The sequence below is a fragment of the Carassius carassius genome, chromosome 48 (assembly GCF_963082965.1).
Source record: "Carassius carassius chromosome 48, fCarCar2.1, whole genome shotgun sequence".
NCBI lineage: Eukaryota > Metazoa > Chordata > Actinopteri > Cypriniformes > Cyprinidae > Carassius > Carassius carassius.
This window is the reverse complement of record NC_081802.1, coordinates 14,502,064-14,518,682: the sequence shown is the minus strand read 5'-3', so window position 1 is coordinate 14,518,682 and position 16,619 is coordinate 14,502,064.

Here is a 16,619-nt window from a genome sequence, read left to right as displayed (position 1 = left end):
CGAGTCAGGTCCCCGTGGATGCTCCAGAGTCGAGTCAGGTCCCCGTGGACACTCCAGAGTCGAGTCAGGTCATCGTGGATGCTCCAGAGTCGAGTCATGTCCCCACTGATCAGGTCCCCGCTGATTTCCAAGAGTCTAGTCAGATAACCATTGACCATCCTGAGTCAGGTCAAGTCACCATTAACACCCAGTAACGAAGGATCTTCATGAGCAAGGTCAAGTCACCAATGATCTTCATCAGTCAAGTCAAGTCACCAATGACCTTCATGAGTCAAGTCAAGCCACAGTTGATCTTCCTGAATCATGTCAAGCCACAGTTGATATTCCTGAACCCAGTCAAATCACCATAGATCTACCAGAGCCTTGTTACGTATCAGCTAAACTTCCAGAGCCTCGTCAAGTCTCAGCTGAACTTCCAGAGCCTTGTAATGTCTCAGCCGAACTTCCAGAACGCTCGTCCTATCCTGTCGTGGCAACGGAGGCCATCCACGAACTCACCGCCTGCCCTGTCATGGCCATGGAGGCCATCTACCATCTCATCATGGCCACGGAGGCCACCCTTAACCGGTTTATGTTCTCTATTTCTGCCTTGCCTGACCATCTGCTCGGCAGTGTTGGTCCTCTGCGCCGCCCTGGCGGCCCTCTGTCTCGACCACACGGCTGTGGAGGTCCTCTGTGCCACCCTGGTGGGCTTCTGTCTTGTCCGCACAGCTGTGGTGGTCCTCTGCTCCACCCTGGTGGACTTCTGTCTCATCCGCACGGTTGTGGTGGTCCTCTGCTCCGCCTTGGTGGGCACCAGTTCCACCTGCTCCACCCTGGATTGCTGCCCTGTAGGCACTGCCCTGGGACCCTGAACTTTCCGATCTGCCCTGGTCTCTTTGTTTGGCTTTGTTTTTTTTCACTTCCTGTTTATGTTCCCCTCTACGGACCTGGCCCTTCGTCCCTCCCCCTGATCCTCCACCAGTCCACCTTCCTCCTGGTCTCTTTGTTCTTTGTTTTTTTTTATTGTGTTCTGTGGAGCATCTGGTAGCTGCTCCTTTCCATTTGTTGTAGCTGTGTTGCTTACATCGTCCATGTTCACTTTACTTAATTTTGTTGTGTTCATAACATATTAACTTGTGAGAAAGTGATAAAATGTCGTGGCCATGAGATAATTTTGTCAAGGTAACAACATCCTTATGTTGTGGCCACGCAATGTGAAGTCATGGCCTCAAGATCCTATATAGAGGGAACCTCATCCATTTCTCCTGGCCATGAGTTTAATGCGTAAACGAGCCTTCATGAATTATATATATTTGCTACACATGCACATTGTTACATCATAACAGTACACATATTTAAAACACATGGCCTCACAAATGTAATTTGAAAAGTGATTAGTCTGTCTTTTAGGTGCTCACAATTACATGCACAGAGGCCCTGTGGGTTCCTGCACAAATACACAGTGGCTTATGATCATTGATTTAAACATCATCTGAGATTTAAACATCATTAAAGTGTTGTTAAAACAAAGGACAACACAAAACTAAATATTGAGCATGAGCATCTGAATTCTAACACTGAACTAAAACCAAACCAGACAGGAGCCTCAAGATCCAGATGTCACACTTCAAACACACACAACACACCACACGAACAGAGTGAAGAGAAGATGTGGAGGTTCAACATTACTTTAGAACATTTCTGTTGTGATCTGAGAAATATTCTAAGCTGTTAGAAAAACTATCAAACATGATCAAATATCAAGAGTGCTTAACTTAAAGCATTGATGATGGTTAGGTTTAATAAGCTGTTGCGGTTAGAACTAATTTTATTTGACTTCCTCTACTTGACGAAGGAAGTGATTTTTTTTTTCTTCGAGTCTCTGCTTTAGAGCTGCAGGAGATTCATCTTCAGTGTTGTGTGGAAGGAAACACGACAACAAGATGAAGATCATTCAGCTTCAGTTCTGTGAGTTTTTACATGATATCATTATATGTACATGCTTTGTAACTTTATTAAAATTATAAATAGTTTTAGGTTATGCATCACAGGGGGTTTACATGAGTAATGTTTTATTTTATTTATTTATTTGATCTTACAGATGTATTAATCTGTTGTCAAGCAGCAGTTTCAGATCTACTGACTGATCTGGGATCAAATGTGATCATAAACTGTGATCTTGATGAAAATGAGATTTATTGGATTTTACTGAAAACAGCAGATCCTCCGACACTGATTCTACGAACATTATACAACATAGAACAAATAACACCAATACCACCTTTTTACTATAATAAATCATTCAGAAACAAATATTCAGTGCAGTTTAAACATCGTCTGGTTATTAATAATGTGACTGCTGATGAATTAGGAGTTTATTACTGTATGAACACACGCACTCCTCCAAAACTCAGCAACAGCACCAGAATATACTTCACCGGTGAGTTCATTTATTAATTCAGTGATCAAGACATTGATGAACACTACTTACATACATAGCCATTTTCTGCTTAATTTTTTAAGATAATTATATTACTTTTTTTGTTTTTAAGTATTACATTTTAGTAATAATGTCATCAGTATTTTCAGTGCTACAAATCTGCAACCATTGCACTTACAGTACAGTTACAGTGACAGACTGTGAATATTTTCTTTACAGAACCGTTTCATCTAACTGAGTGTCACAATCACACAGTTCTGCAGATTATTGATCAGAATCAGACACAGTGGCAGATTATTAGCATCATATCTGCTCTGATGAATGGACTTCTGATCATTGTGGTGATTGGTGAGTTACTTTCAGCCATCTGTAAAAATATCACTATGATGCTTTCTCCATATGCTAAAGTTAGTAAAAAATGTAAATATGCATGATTTAAGCTTTCGATTTTAATCTTTTTTTTTTTGCAGAAAGGTTTGTAAATACAGAATCTAATAAACTGCTCCATTTCTAGGTTTATTAAAATGTTCTGCAGAACAATCCCGACTCGAAGCTGATCAGCAGCAGACACAAGTTACAGAACAACATCAGCACCATTTACACTTCAAAACATGTGAATCCATCCTCATTACTAAAATTAATTTCTGTCTCGATAATTATTGAGGATTCTTGCTGACCTGTAAATTAGTGTTCCATAACTCTTCATTTTGATTCATTTGTTCAAATACAGCTGAATATATTGATCTTTCAGGATGCCACTGTGGATCTTTACAAACTGCGTAAAAATATTTGCTCCAACCATATCAACAGCACCTCTGGTGCTCTAAACCAGCCAAAGTCATAAACACATGATTGATTTTATACACTAACATATATATATATATATATATATATATATATATATATATATATATATATATATATATATATATATATATATAGTTACTTTTTCTTGATGTTCAACCGTGAAACCTTCTGCTTTTAAAGAATAGTTGGAAGTCATGAGATTAACGTCAATTAGTTTATTGAACTAACAGCTATAGTTTTATATTTTTCTTCATGTACCTGCCTTTGTATTTTAGTGGGTCTCATAAGACTATGATCATATTTTGGTGTCGGTAGCATTGAAAAACAAACAAACAAAAAAACACTCCTGCTTCTGATTTAATTTGTGTTTAGGAAATTTTATATTTACTTGTTGGTCTTTTTGTCATTTGGTAGACTTTGTTTTGGAATCACTGTATTCATCTGTATCTGCTAATGTTTTTTTTTTTTTTTTTTTTTTTTAAGCCTGATTGGTTGAGTTTTTCATGCTGTTGGACCAAGAAGAGGCTAGATTTTATAGGACATAGAGAACTCTTTAATATTTTGTTAGTTTATGATTTTTTTAGTAATCCGTAAAATGACAATAAAATAATAAAGTTTGAAAGTGAGAAATGTCATGACTTTTCATTTGTGTGTATATTATTTGCCTGTGTTTTAATAAAATGAAACTGTGAAGAGTCTGTCTGCTGGGAATTTTAAAATGTGTTCAAATAGAAATTAAAATATTAATCTGGAAAAAATCCCAAAAACGAATGACAGAATAGCTGAGTATTACAGTCCCCTAAAACAATATTACACTTCATTATGAAAACAGCATTTTTCTTCAATACCAAGATAATTTCAACATCATTTTAAATAATGTCACACTGTTGATTAATTAGGACTTCATGACTATATGAACACAGACCAACCTTAAGCACCGTTTCCATATTAAACACAAATTTAATAAAAATGTGTGTCTGTGTGTGTGTGTGTGTCTGTGTGTGTGTGTGTGTGTGTGTGTATGTGTGTTGTCAACTCAACTAAACTGAAGTGCTAAACCAAAACCAGAAACATGTTCCACTGGCTTTGGCACTTGTCAACCAACTCTCACCTTTGTCTAGAGTGGAGGTTTAACTGTGAAACGAGTGCAGTGCTTTTTTATACCTTTATGATTAAGTTCTCACAGTCGTCTAAACCTCAAATGAAAGAGCAACATTGCAGTATGAATGCTTTCAGTGTTCTACTAGAGCTACACATTTAGTGCACATTTAGCACATTTAGTTCACCCAAAAATTAACATTTACTGTTAATTTACTCACACTCAGGCCATTCAAGATCATTTTTTTTTCTTCAGTAGAACAGTAAAAAGATTTTTAGCTGAAACCATGGCTCTTGGTGATTCAGTCTCCGCATCGCTCCCTGTGGCTGGTCCTATGATCCTTAGTTTCGCACCTGGTTTCAGCATTCACCTGGAGTCTCTTTCTCTGCCTCCTCAGCCAGTTTTCTGAGTCCCACCTTTTGCTTTGATCCAGTGATATAGTGTATGTAGTAAGGGAGATATCATTTTCATACTGTCAGAAATTCAGCATGAGCTTAGCAAAGTGTGTTTGGTACTACGACCCACGTTTATTGACCAACCAATAAAAATGTTCTAAAACATAAAATTGTTTATCCTAAGCTCGTCTTCCTTTTTCACTGCTTCCACTTTTATTTAAGACACAGAAAAACTACAACTGCCAAAGTGTGATTCATCATCCTCTTTTTGTTTACCACGAGCACATGCCGATGACGTTTTATTATTCAAGAGTAGCGTGCACCAGGTGTCATCATCGTACAGTCTGCATACAAGTTTATCAGATCCGTGTTGCACAGTGTGATTTTGCAATGATTTTATAGAATTGCTAAAATCGTGCAGTGTGTACGTACAGTAGAAGGCTCATGAAATGCAAGTGAAGTCAGAACAGTTGTAGTATGCATCATAAACCTGCCCTCTCCATGTACATTAATAATCAAAACATCAATTCACTTGATCAATTCATTAAACGCTAAGCATTCTGAGATTTGTGTTTACTGGTTTTAAAAGTATCACTCAGGTAGAAGTATAGATCCTAGGGTTTAAAAATACTTTTGTAGAAGTTGAAGTATCAACTCAAGCTTTTTACTCAAGTAAAAGTATAAAAGTACTGGTTTCAAAACTACTTAAAGTATAAAAGTAAAAGTAATGTACGGAAAAAAATGCCATTAAGAACAAAAACTTGGGCCGCGCCACAGGGGCCTATTGTGCACTACCCCACCTCCTCAAAAAAACATTTTTCTAAAGGCCATAGGCCATAATGACTATAATGTTTTATACTACGTTGAATGCTTGAATCTGATTGGCTGACGAACGTTCTGAGGTGTGCAATTATTTTCTGGGAAACGCATAGTGAACGTAGTTCCAGGCAACTCTCTTGACCACATTACAGTTCCATATCACTTTGCAGTTAACAGTAATAACGGTCACGCAGTTTGCAAAAAAAAGGTGTTTTCACTGTCAGCGCTGCCCTGGCAATCAGTTATCCTATATAGTGTAACGTTAACAACTTAAAGGCTACACATGACATGTCTCACTAGCAATGTAAAAACAGCGCTGTTTACAGACACTGCAGCAGAAGAGTGTTTAGAGACGCACAGAACTACGTTAGCCTAATTCACACAAGCTCTCTCTCTCTCTCTCTCTCTCGCTCTCTTTATAATAACTTCATTAATAACTGAATTAGAATGCTATCAACGGCTCAAGCCTCCATTACCAGCTTTAAAACGATGTTTTGGTACTAGCAAAAGAGACAGTGGATGAGATGCCGAAGAAATAGTCCTACTCACAATAGCGATTTAATTACAAAAACCAGACCAATCCCTTTTAAAATATCATCTGATCGATGTCTTGAGGTGTGGTAACTGTAGTATAAGCGGAATAATTGACTCCAGACCATTAAATTATTAGAAAAATAATGCACACAGTCAATTATTCCTTACATATTCAAATGTTCATGTTGAAAAATTTGGGATGTACTAGACTACCTGTTTCAGCTGCATATATGCCCATTGAAAATGAACGCACTTTAGTACAATGCAAATACATTAAAGAACTAGAGATATGATGACTAGTTGTCTATAAGTATTGTAATGGTGCAAAAAGTCAAACTTCAGAGGCATGTCACCAATAACCTTTAATGTAATCTAAATGTACATCCAAGTTTAGCTGCAGGAATCTGCGAGGGCAATGGACAAGATGGCCCTGTATGGTTGTCTATTTACAATAAACATTAGTGCTGTCAAAATAAATGATTAATCCAAGTGATTAATCAAAAATAATCCTGATACCTTTATCTTATTTACCTTTACCTTTAAATGTTTATACTTCTCATCCAACCACAATCAAATTCATTTCATCCGGATGGCGTGATTTGCACTGTAAAAACTAATCTATAGAATTTACCCAATAAATGTGAGGTAACAATTTGCATCGACTTTATCTGGATAGGGTTTATTTTTGTATTATTATTATTTTTTTATAATGACAAGCCGGAATGAAAACAAGCCAAAATGAAATAGCATTAACGAACATATTTTTAAAATGTAAGGAGTAGAAAGTACAGATAATTGCATGAAAATGTAAGGAGTAGAAGTAAAAAGTTGGCTGAAATATAATTATAGATACCAAAAAATGTCTACTTAAGTAAGGTAACAGAGTATTTGTACTTTGTTACTTGACACCTCTGCAACTGCACATGTGCTTTGGCTGGTCTAGCCTGAAAAATTAAGCTTTTTATTAAGCATAAGAAACATAAGAATCAGATCTCACTGATGATCTTAAATATGACATTTAATCATAAGCTTGGTAAACAGAATTGTATGCTTCCCCATTTAAAGAGATAGGAGCTCTACTTGCATGACTGGAATAGCTGCCCCAGAGACATTTCAAAGATGGCCGCCGAGTGAGATGGCTTGGCTGTGTTGTCCGTGGGAGATTGATTCTGCAGCTTCACCTCACGATCACTATTGCACAGACTCTGGCTCCAAATGACATCATCAGTATGGGATAAACCTAACAGTCTACTAATACTCAGGAGCACCTTAAGATAAACAGAGGCCCCGAACAAATGAAGAGCAGATGAACTGAAAGTTTGCTGACATTTGTAATCATGTCAGTTTACTTTAAATAATCAAATTTTAATCATTAAGTAATGTTTACTAAGTTCATTAGCTAACACTAATAAGACCATTATGTCATAATTCTAGTGATCTATTTAATGATCTGTTAAGCAATATAATGTCTGATAATGATTTATAAATTAAAGTTATTATAAAGTGTTACTTTTTTTTTCTCTCTTGTTGATATGCCAATTAAAATTTACAACATTGTTCTGAAATATGAATATAAGTAAATATGTAAATTCACACTTTGCCACAAGGTGGCGCTTGTGGAACAGCAGAATTATACAGAGATAATATTTAAAGAAAATACCATTAAAATATTTCTGGTCAAAACATGAGTTTACAGGTATGATTTAATCACCATAAATACAAAATATGAATTATTCATCATCAGTAGATCAAAGGTATCACTTGGCAAGTAAACACACATTACACAGAAAATCTTAAACACAAAATTGATTCACAGTTTCACAATTTTTTACAACTATTTTTTTTTCAATAGAATTTTAGTAACAGGATTACAATTCAATTCAATAGATAACAGAAGTGTGCTATGTTGTAAATGTCAAATGAGTGAATAAATGTACAATAATTGATACTTTTAGTAAGTCTCGCCTGTCTTTCTTAGTCACAGCCTGTCAGGAAAAAAGAGAGCAAAAAATAACATTAATATACCATAATTAGTATTTTACATTAGATTTTATTTGAATTTAAGACAAGCACATATTATTAATGACTGTAAATCATAATATTAAAACTCCACACATTCTCTTTTTCTACCACTGAACTCAAGAGTGCTGCTGTGTAGACATTTTTAAATAAAGATAATATTAGCAACTCTGATAACATTATATTTTTAGACATAATATAACAAAACAAGAATGAGTTAACAGTACACAAAAAAAAATATTGTTCAGGTTTGGAAATCGTGGTTTGATGCAGTTTCAGTAGAGCATGTGAAAAAAAAAACAGAAAAATAATAAGGCTAAAACATTAGCTAACACTTAAAAATAGGGAGCCCTATTACTTGCACATTGCTAAAATATTAATAACTACAATTAACAACAGAGTCCAAACGATTAAATTTCTGTTAATTTTTAGGTACAAAAAATCTGGTCAGGGATAAGCTAATGAGAGCATTTTGAACACAGATTTTTATGCACTCAGATTTTTGTTCATTTTTAACCATAAATCTTCTGTCGCACACGTTCAATGAAGTACTGAGGCCCTTCGTTAATGAGGTCATGGATCATTCTGTGTTAAAAAAAAAAACCTGTGTACAATGTGGTCAAAGACTTCCTCTTCTTCATTTCTTTCGTGTCTTCTTCACACATGCAGTGTTGAGGGAACCAGATTTTAAATTGAAGTGATCAAGACAACATGAAGATCATACAGCTTCAGCTCCGTAAGTTGCATATTATGAAGATTTTAAACATACATTCACCAACTTTGAAAACTTTATTATAAAATTTATTATAAATTGTTTAATTTTTCACACAGTGGTATCGATCTGTTGTCAAGCTGCAGTTTCAGATCTACTGACTGATCTGGGATCAAATGTGACCATAAACTGTGATCTTGATGAAAATGAGGTTTATTGGATTTTACTGAAAACAGCAGATCCTCCAACACTGATTCTACGATCATTTCCAACACCAATACCTCCTCATTACTATAATAAAACATTCAGAAACAAATATTCAGTGCAGTTTAAACATCGTCTGGTTATTAATAATGTGACTGCTGATGAATTAGGAGTTTATTACTGTATGAACACACGCACTCCTCCAAAACTCAGCAACAGCACCAGAATATACTTCAATGGTGAGTTCATTTGCTCCTTTAGTAATTAAACCATCCTGATAATCAGTGTAATTATTTATATTTGGTATTTATTGCTACAGTTTTATTAAAACATAAGTTTAATAAGATATAGATATTTAATTCAGTTCTACAAATCTGCATCATTGTCACTGATCTCCAGTAAAAGACTGACAGTAACAGACTGGAAACTTTCATTACAGAAACTCAACTGACTGAGTGTCACAATCATACAGTGCTGGAGTTTATTGATCAGAATCAAACACAATCGCAGGTTATTATCATCATATCTGCTCTGATGAACGGACTTCTGGTCATTCTGCTCATCGGTGAGTTATTCTTCTTAAATTAGTAAATTAAATAAACACTAGTGGTGCTGTTAATATCAATATGATGCTCTTCTGCAGTGCGGAGGTGAAAATATTTTTCATTACTTAGTCTTTTGATTGTTATTTTGGCATGTATGTCTCTCCATATATATATATATATATATATATATATATATATATATATAAACCTTAAAAATAATGAATCTGAATTCTGTTTGATTCTTAGTTTTTGCTGTTGGAAAAACAGAAAGGATTGAAAAACATGATGCTGATCTGAAGACAGAAGTTATGTATCAGCCTCAAGGTGCAAAACTATTACAAGCACAATAAGGTAAATATGTTAAAATATTAAAATCATTACTAAATTATTTGGGAATACTAAAGGTTTTTATTTTTATAAGTTCAACAAACTTTAGTAGACTTTTGTTCAGTTTAATTTTGGTTTAACTGCGGCTCAAATGCTAACTGTTTTCCTCATTGTTCTTTCAGTTCGCTGTGGTGGACTTTACTTTAAAAAATTGTCATCAAGCCAACAGCATCTGTGTGTGATTATATAACATGTTCTCATATGATGTGAATTATCCTGAAAAATAAATAGTTTTACATTATCATGTGTATTGGGGAGAATCGGGCTAGTTGTCACACTTCTCTTTACAGCACGGGCTAGTTACGGGCTAGTTGTCACACTTCTCCGCTAAAAGAACAAAAACAAAATTATATATATATATATAATTTTGTTTTTGTTCTTTTACCGGAGAAGTGTGACAACTAGCCCGTAACTAGCCCGTGCTGTAAAGTTTTTGATCTGGTTCATTTGCAAATAGCCTTTAAAATAGTTTTGTATCTAACAATAAATTAACTGAAAATAGGTCAAAGACTTATAGATGTTATTCTTATTAATGGTTAATTCTTAATGTTATATTTTTAATGATGATATTTGTTAAAATGATAAAATGTTATTTTGTGGGAAAGAAAATTTTTGTAAGGATTTTTTGTAAATGTAATTAGTTTTTGCTCTATATAATGCTGTTTTTTTCTGTATATAATTTTGTTAAAATAAATGAAGAAGAAGAAAAACATTGTTACAGATTTCATAAATATTCAGGGCTCCATGGTAAATTTTCTACTGGTTCAGTCGGGCCATGGTTACAATTTTTTACTCTCCCTACCAACATTTTCACTGGCAAATAAAATGTATGTTTTTCGCCCATGTTGTTTTGTATTTTATTATACACTATAAGCTGATATGACACCATAATTTTACAATACTCGATTCCAATTTCGATGCCACAGCAAAAACTACTAGCCACACAAATGTAAAGTTAAAAAATTATTTAAGTGAATATTCAGTAAAAAAAGAAAAGGTCCGTAAAAAAAATAAGAACAAATATACAAATTATAAGCTATAACACAAATAATTAAATATAACAAAGTTACAATTTAAACAATGTTTTACGTTTTTCAGGTTTGTAGGTGTTGAATAAGGTTACTGATAAACTCAACTGATGTGCTAAACCAAAACCATAAATGTGTGTCACTGGTTTACTCACTTAATCGTCTGACAGCCAATGACAAACAGCGTCTGTCAGATTTGTCTCGAATGGAGGTTTTCTAAAACCTTTATACTTTTATGTATCTCACTTTCTTTATGTCAAATTGAAACAGCAGCATTGCAGTATAACAACTACCGACTTCATGACATGATGTGTATTGTTTATATACAGGTGCTTCTCAATGAAATATAATGTCATAAAAAAGTTCATTTATTTCAGTAATTCAACTTAAAAACTTGTGTATTAAATTCAGTGCACACAGACTGAAGACTAAACATTTTTAGTGTATTGTTGGCCTTCTGGAAAGTATGTTCATTTATTGTACATGTACTCAATACTTGGTTGGGGCTTCTTTTGCTTTAAATACTGCTTCAGTTCGGTGTGGCATGGAGGTGATTAGTTTGTGGCACTGCTGAGGTGGTATGGAAGCCCAGGTTTCTTTGACAGTGGCCTTCTACTCATCTGCATTTTCTGGTCTGTTGTTTCTCATTTTCCTCTTGTCAATAGCCCTTAGATTCTTTCTGGGGTTCAGGTCTGGTGAGTTTGCTGGCCAGTCAAGCACACCAACACCATGGTCATTTAACCAACTTTTGGTGCTTTTGGCAGTGTGAACAGGTGCCAAATCCTGCTGGAAAATGAAATCAGCATCTTCAAAAAGCTGGTCAGCAGAAGGACGCATGAAGTTTTGTTTTGCAGTGAACATCCGAAGCTGCTAGAATTTTGGCCAGAGCAGCACAGCAAGCTTTTCATGGTGTCCTAGGACTATCCGTTCAGCCAAAAGTACCATGCACCTATTAAATAGAATATAATTAGTTGAATAATCCATCAAAAACAAATCATTAGGTCTAACTATAGCAAACTTTGAAAAAATTAAATGGATAATAACACTTACCTGTGTTTTAGTATTCTGAGCAGCACTGGATCAGCTTGGGACTGTGAGTGTCATCAGCGTGGTTCGACCAAATTCACCTAGTTGCTTGAGTTCTGTCTTCAGGTTTAAAGCCATTTTCTTTGCCCCGGATGAAAATGCACATGTCCATATGATCCTGGTATTAAACTCCCAGGCATCATCTATATAATGCAGTGTGATGCAGGTGTAACTGGCCTTGTAAATGTAAAAGTTTTCAAAAAATCTTGATGTTTTGAGCAGCTGCATTCCTCTAGGTCAAAGATGAAAAAAATGGGATTTACAATAAAAAGTAATTTACAAAAATTTTGGACTTGAGTTTATTTATTAATGAGCAATGTCTTTTTTTATTGAATGTGCATTTTTTTTTATGTTAACAACATTTAAGCACATTTTAGCATTTCATAATTTTAACAAACATAAAAGGATATATAAAGAAAGACTAAATGAAATAAATGTAATATTGTCAAACAACATGAGAGAGAACACTTGTAACACTGGTAGAGAATTAAGACATATTGACAGACAATTTCTACTAGCTTTCTTTAGCTTCAGCTTTTTCTGTTATACAATAAGAACAATGCATGTGTGAATACTTAAAAAAAAAAAAAATGTGTATTTTCCAGAGAGGACCGATGAAACCTGTTATTAACCTGTTAAATTATGCAAAAAGTAAATAATAATAACAATATAGATATATAGATAGTGGGAATATTATATATATATAATAGTTTGTGTTCTATTAGCTCTTCTTATATAGGCTATAAAAATACAAATACAAATAAATAATACAGGTGTTAAAATGTAAACCCAGAGCAAAGGAAATGATGTCATCACATTTTTTTCTTCTTCTTGGTTTTCTGGATTATTTGACTTGTTTTCTTTTTTTGCTGCTGCATCTGCAAAAGAAATGTACAAAAAAAAAACATCACTGTGATAAAGTCGATAGATCAGTCTGTAATTTATAAACAGCAGCATTCATACTGGAACATCACAATCCTTCTTCCATTTAGATTTTATAAAACTTTTTATATGAAATTAAGCTACAAATTACACTACAGTTTAAGCAACCAGTTTTACACACCCTCAATGTGCAGACGCACATCTTCTCTATAGAATGAGATGGGGTTGTGATGTAGCAGATGTATTGGAGAGCAATATCGGAGAGCCGCGCTGGAATCATCCCGGGCTGACGCTCACAAGTCCGGGGTAAGTATACAGCGATCTGCTAACAGTCCCACCACGTCTACTCCGTGTGTTTCTCTGCACAGGCCCGGTGCACCCAGGACGCGATCTTCCCAGATGTCCTTCACTGCGACGCCGGGACACCACTGACCCTGGGTGCATCCACAGCGGAGGACGCGAGCCGGGTCCCGGGCGACGACTTCTCCCCCTCCTGCCTTCGACATCTCCATCCGGAACCGCTTCGCTCCCCTCCGCGAGACAGGACGCGACGCTGTGATCATCGGAGACTCCATCGTCCGACACGTAAGTGCTACATTAGCCGAAGGTAAAGTGCACACTCATTGTTTGCCTGGTGCTCGTGTTCACGATGTTTCTGCACAGATACCCGTGATCCTGAAGGTCGACGAGAGCCCCAGAGCGGTCGTGCTTCACGCCGGGGTTAACGACACTGGTACTGGCAAATTATAGGCCTATTTCAAATCTTCCATTTATGTCTAAAATTTTAGAAAAAGTTGTGTCTGCTCAATTGAGCACCTTCCTGCATAAAAATGATCTGTATGAAGAATTTCAGTCAGGTTTTAGGCCCCACCATAGCACAGAAACTGCACTTGTTAAAATTACAAATGACCTGCTTCTTGCGTCAGATCAAGGCTGCATCTCATTTCTAGTCTTACTTGATCTTAGTGCTGCGTTCGACACCATAGATCATGACATACTCATAGATCGATTACAAAACTATACAGGTATTCAGGCTCTAAGATGGTTTAGATCCTACCTGTCCGATCGCTACCATTTTGTTTACTTAAATGGGCTGTCATCTCATTTGTCATCAGTAAAGTATGGAGTGCCACAAGGATCCATCCTAGGTCCCCTTCTATTTTCAATATACATGTTGCCCCTTGGTAATATTATTAGAAAATACGGAATTAGCTTCCACTGTTATGCTGATGATACTCAGCTATATATCTCAACAAGACCAGATGAAACTTCCCAATTATCTAAGCTAACAGAGTGTGTTAAAAATGTAAAAGATTGGATGACAAATAATTTTCTCCAATTAAATTCGGATAAGACAGAGATATTAATTATTGGACCAAAAAACACCACACAGAATCTTGTAGATTACAATCTGCAACTAGACGGATGTACTGTTACTTCCTCTACAGTCAGAAATCTGGGTGTTATATTGGACAGCAATTTGTCTTTTGAAAATCATATTTCCAATGTTACAAAAACCGCATTCTTCCATCTTAGAAACATTGCCAAGCTACGAAACATGTTGTCTGTTTCTGATGCAGAAAAGCTAGTTCATGCTTTCATGACCTCTAGACTGGACTATTGTAAAGCACTTCTAGGTGGTTGTCCTGCTTCGTCAATAAACAAGCTACAGGTAGTCCAAAATGCAGCAGCTAGAGTCCTTACCAGGTCAAGAAAATATGATCATATTACCCCAATTTTACAGTCTCTGCACTGGCTACCTATTAAGTTCCGTATCAGTTACAAATTATCATTACTTACCTATAAGGCCCTAAATGGTTTAGCTCCTGCGTACCTAACTAGCCTTCTACCACGCTACAATCCATCACGCACCCTAAGGTCACAAAACGCTGGACTTTTGGTAGTTCCTAGGATAGCAAAGTCCACTAAAGGAGGTAGAGCTTTTTCACATTTGGCTCCCAAACTCTGGAATAGCCTTCCTGATAATGTTCGGGGTTCAGACACACTCTCTCTGTTTAAATCTAGATTAAAAACGCATCTCTTTCGCCAAGCATTCGAATAATGTATCTCTTAAATTGTGAGTGTAGTTGCATCTGCATTTTTATTCTTTAGCTTGGGTTAAACTAATTTTACTTTGTTGGATCAGCAGCTATGCTAATGATGTCTCTATTTTGTTTCTATGTTTTGCCACGGGATTTACATCCCGTGGTAACTAGGATTTACACAAGCTCCAGTCTGGATCCAGAACACCTGAGAAGAGATGATGCTGACCCTCAGAGGACCCCAGATGATCCTAACCTTGAATCAACAAACAGAACTAACAATTATTGCTACATGTGTGACTGCATCATATAATAACTATTAATTAATAATATTGATAGTTCATCATCTAGCTGACTACGTCTTGTATTATTATTATTATTTTTATTTTTCTAAAATCCTGTCAAACGTGCACAAACTACTAGCTACTACTAAATATTGTGGAAACATCATTTTCTGTAAAGTTGCTTTGTAACGATTTGTATTGTAAAAAGCGCTATACAAATAAACTTGAATTGAATTGAATTGAATTGTCCTGCATCCGTTTGTTGAAGATTGATGAGTTTGATGGAGAAGTTTCCTCTCTGATACTCCTGAAGGAAAGTTTCAGTTCTGTTCTTGTACAGTGGTTCCTGTAACTCTACTGAATCTTTACCTCCAACTACATCATACACAATCTTGCTGTTATTGTGTCTCCAGTGCACATCAATATCTTGAGGTTGAAGATCATGTTGAGCTGAAGAACACGGCAGAATGACAGAACCACCGATAAACCCCTCGACTGTTTCCTGGAGATACACTGAAATCACACACACTGTAAATACACAGCATGAGTTTAAGTCTTGTTTAGTTTGTTCAGTTGCTCACCTTTGTTTATCAGCGCTGGAATCACAAACACACAGATGATGCAGCAGCTGCAGAAACAGAACAAAAAAATGTAATAAATAAATAAGTTCTCGCAACTCAAGCAATATCGTGACATTCGTATAACCAATAATTTTGAGCCATATGATGTATTTTTGGCTATTGCTACAAATATACCCCAGTGACTTAAGACTGGTTTTGTGATCCAGGGTCACATATAGGGCTTTACCTTAACCCCTCATATGAACTTTTTCTGCATTTTAGATAAAAATAAATAAATAAATACAAAATAAATTAAAAACTTAATTCTGTATAATTAATAAGATGTTTTCCTAATGGGGACAAAAAAAAAAAAAAACCCTATAAAGTCAAATTTTCTTGTATTACTATATTTGTAGGGATATTTAGTCCCCATAACGTAGTGAATACCAGCACACACAAACACACTTTTAAGGAATGATAGTCACATTTAAGTGTTTAAATGCAGGTATATATGTGTAAAAGGGTCAATGAGAAGTCCCTGCCAGCTGTTTGCTGCCTGGTCAATGTTAAATAAATGATTAAAAATGACAAGTTTCAATTAATATAGTTAGACATAAATTCAATAAAGATTATTGTATTTATTAACACAAAAAATAAATGATGATGAGATAGGGAGGCTTGCCCAAACTAGTTCACCTGTGTTGTGCTGAATTTAGACTCTTTGACAGAAATCAACTTCCCTTTCTTTTGGCTGATATCTTAGTGGCTAAATTGACTGAATATGTTTTGTTCAT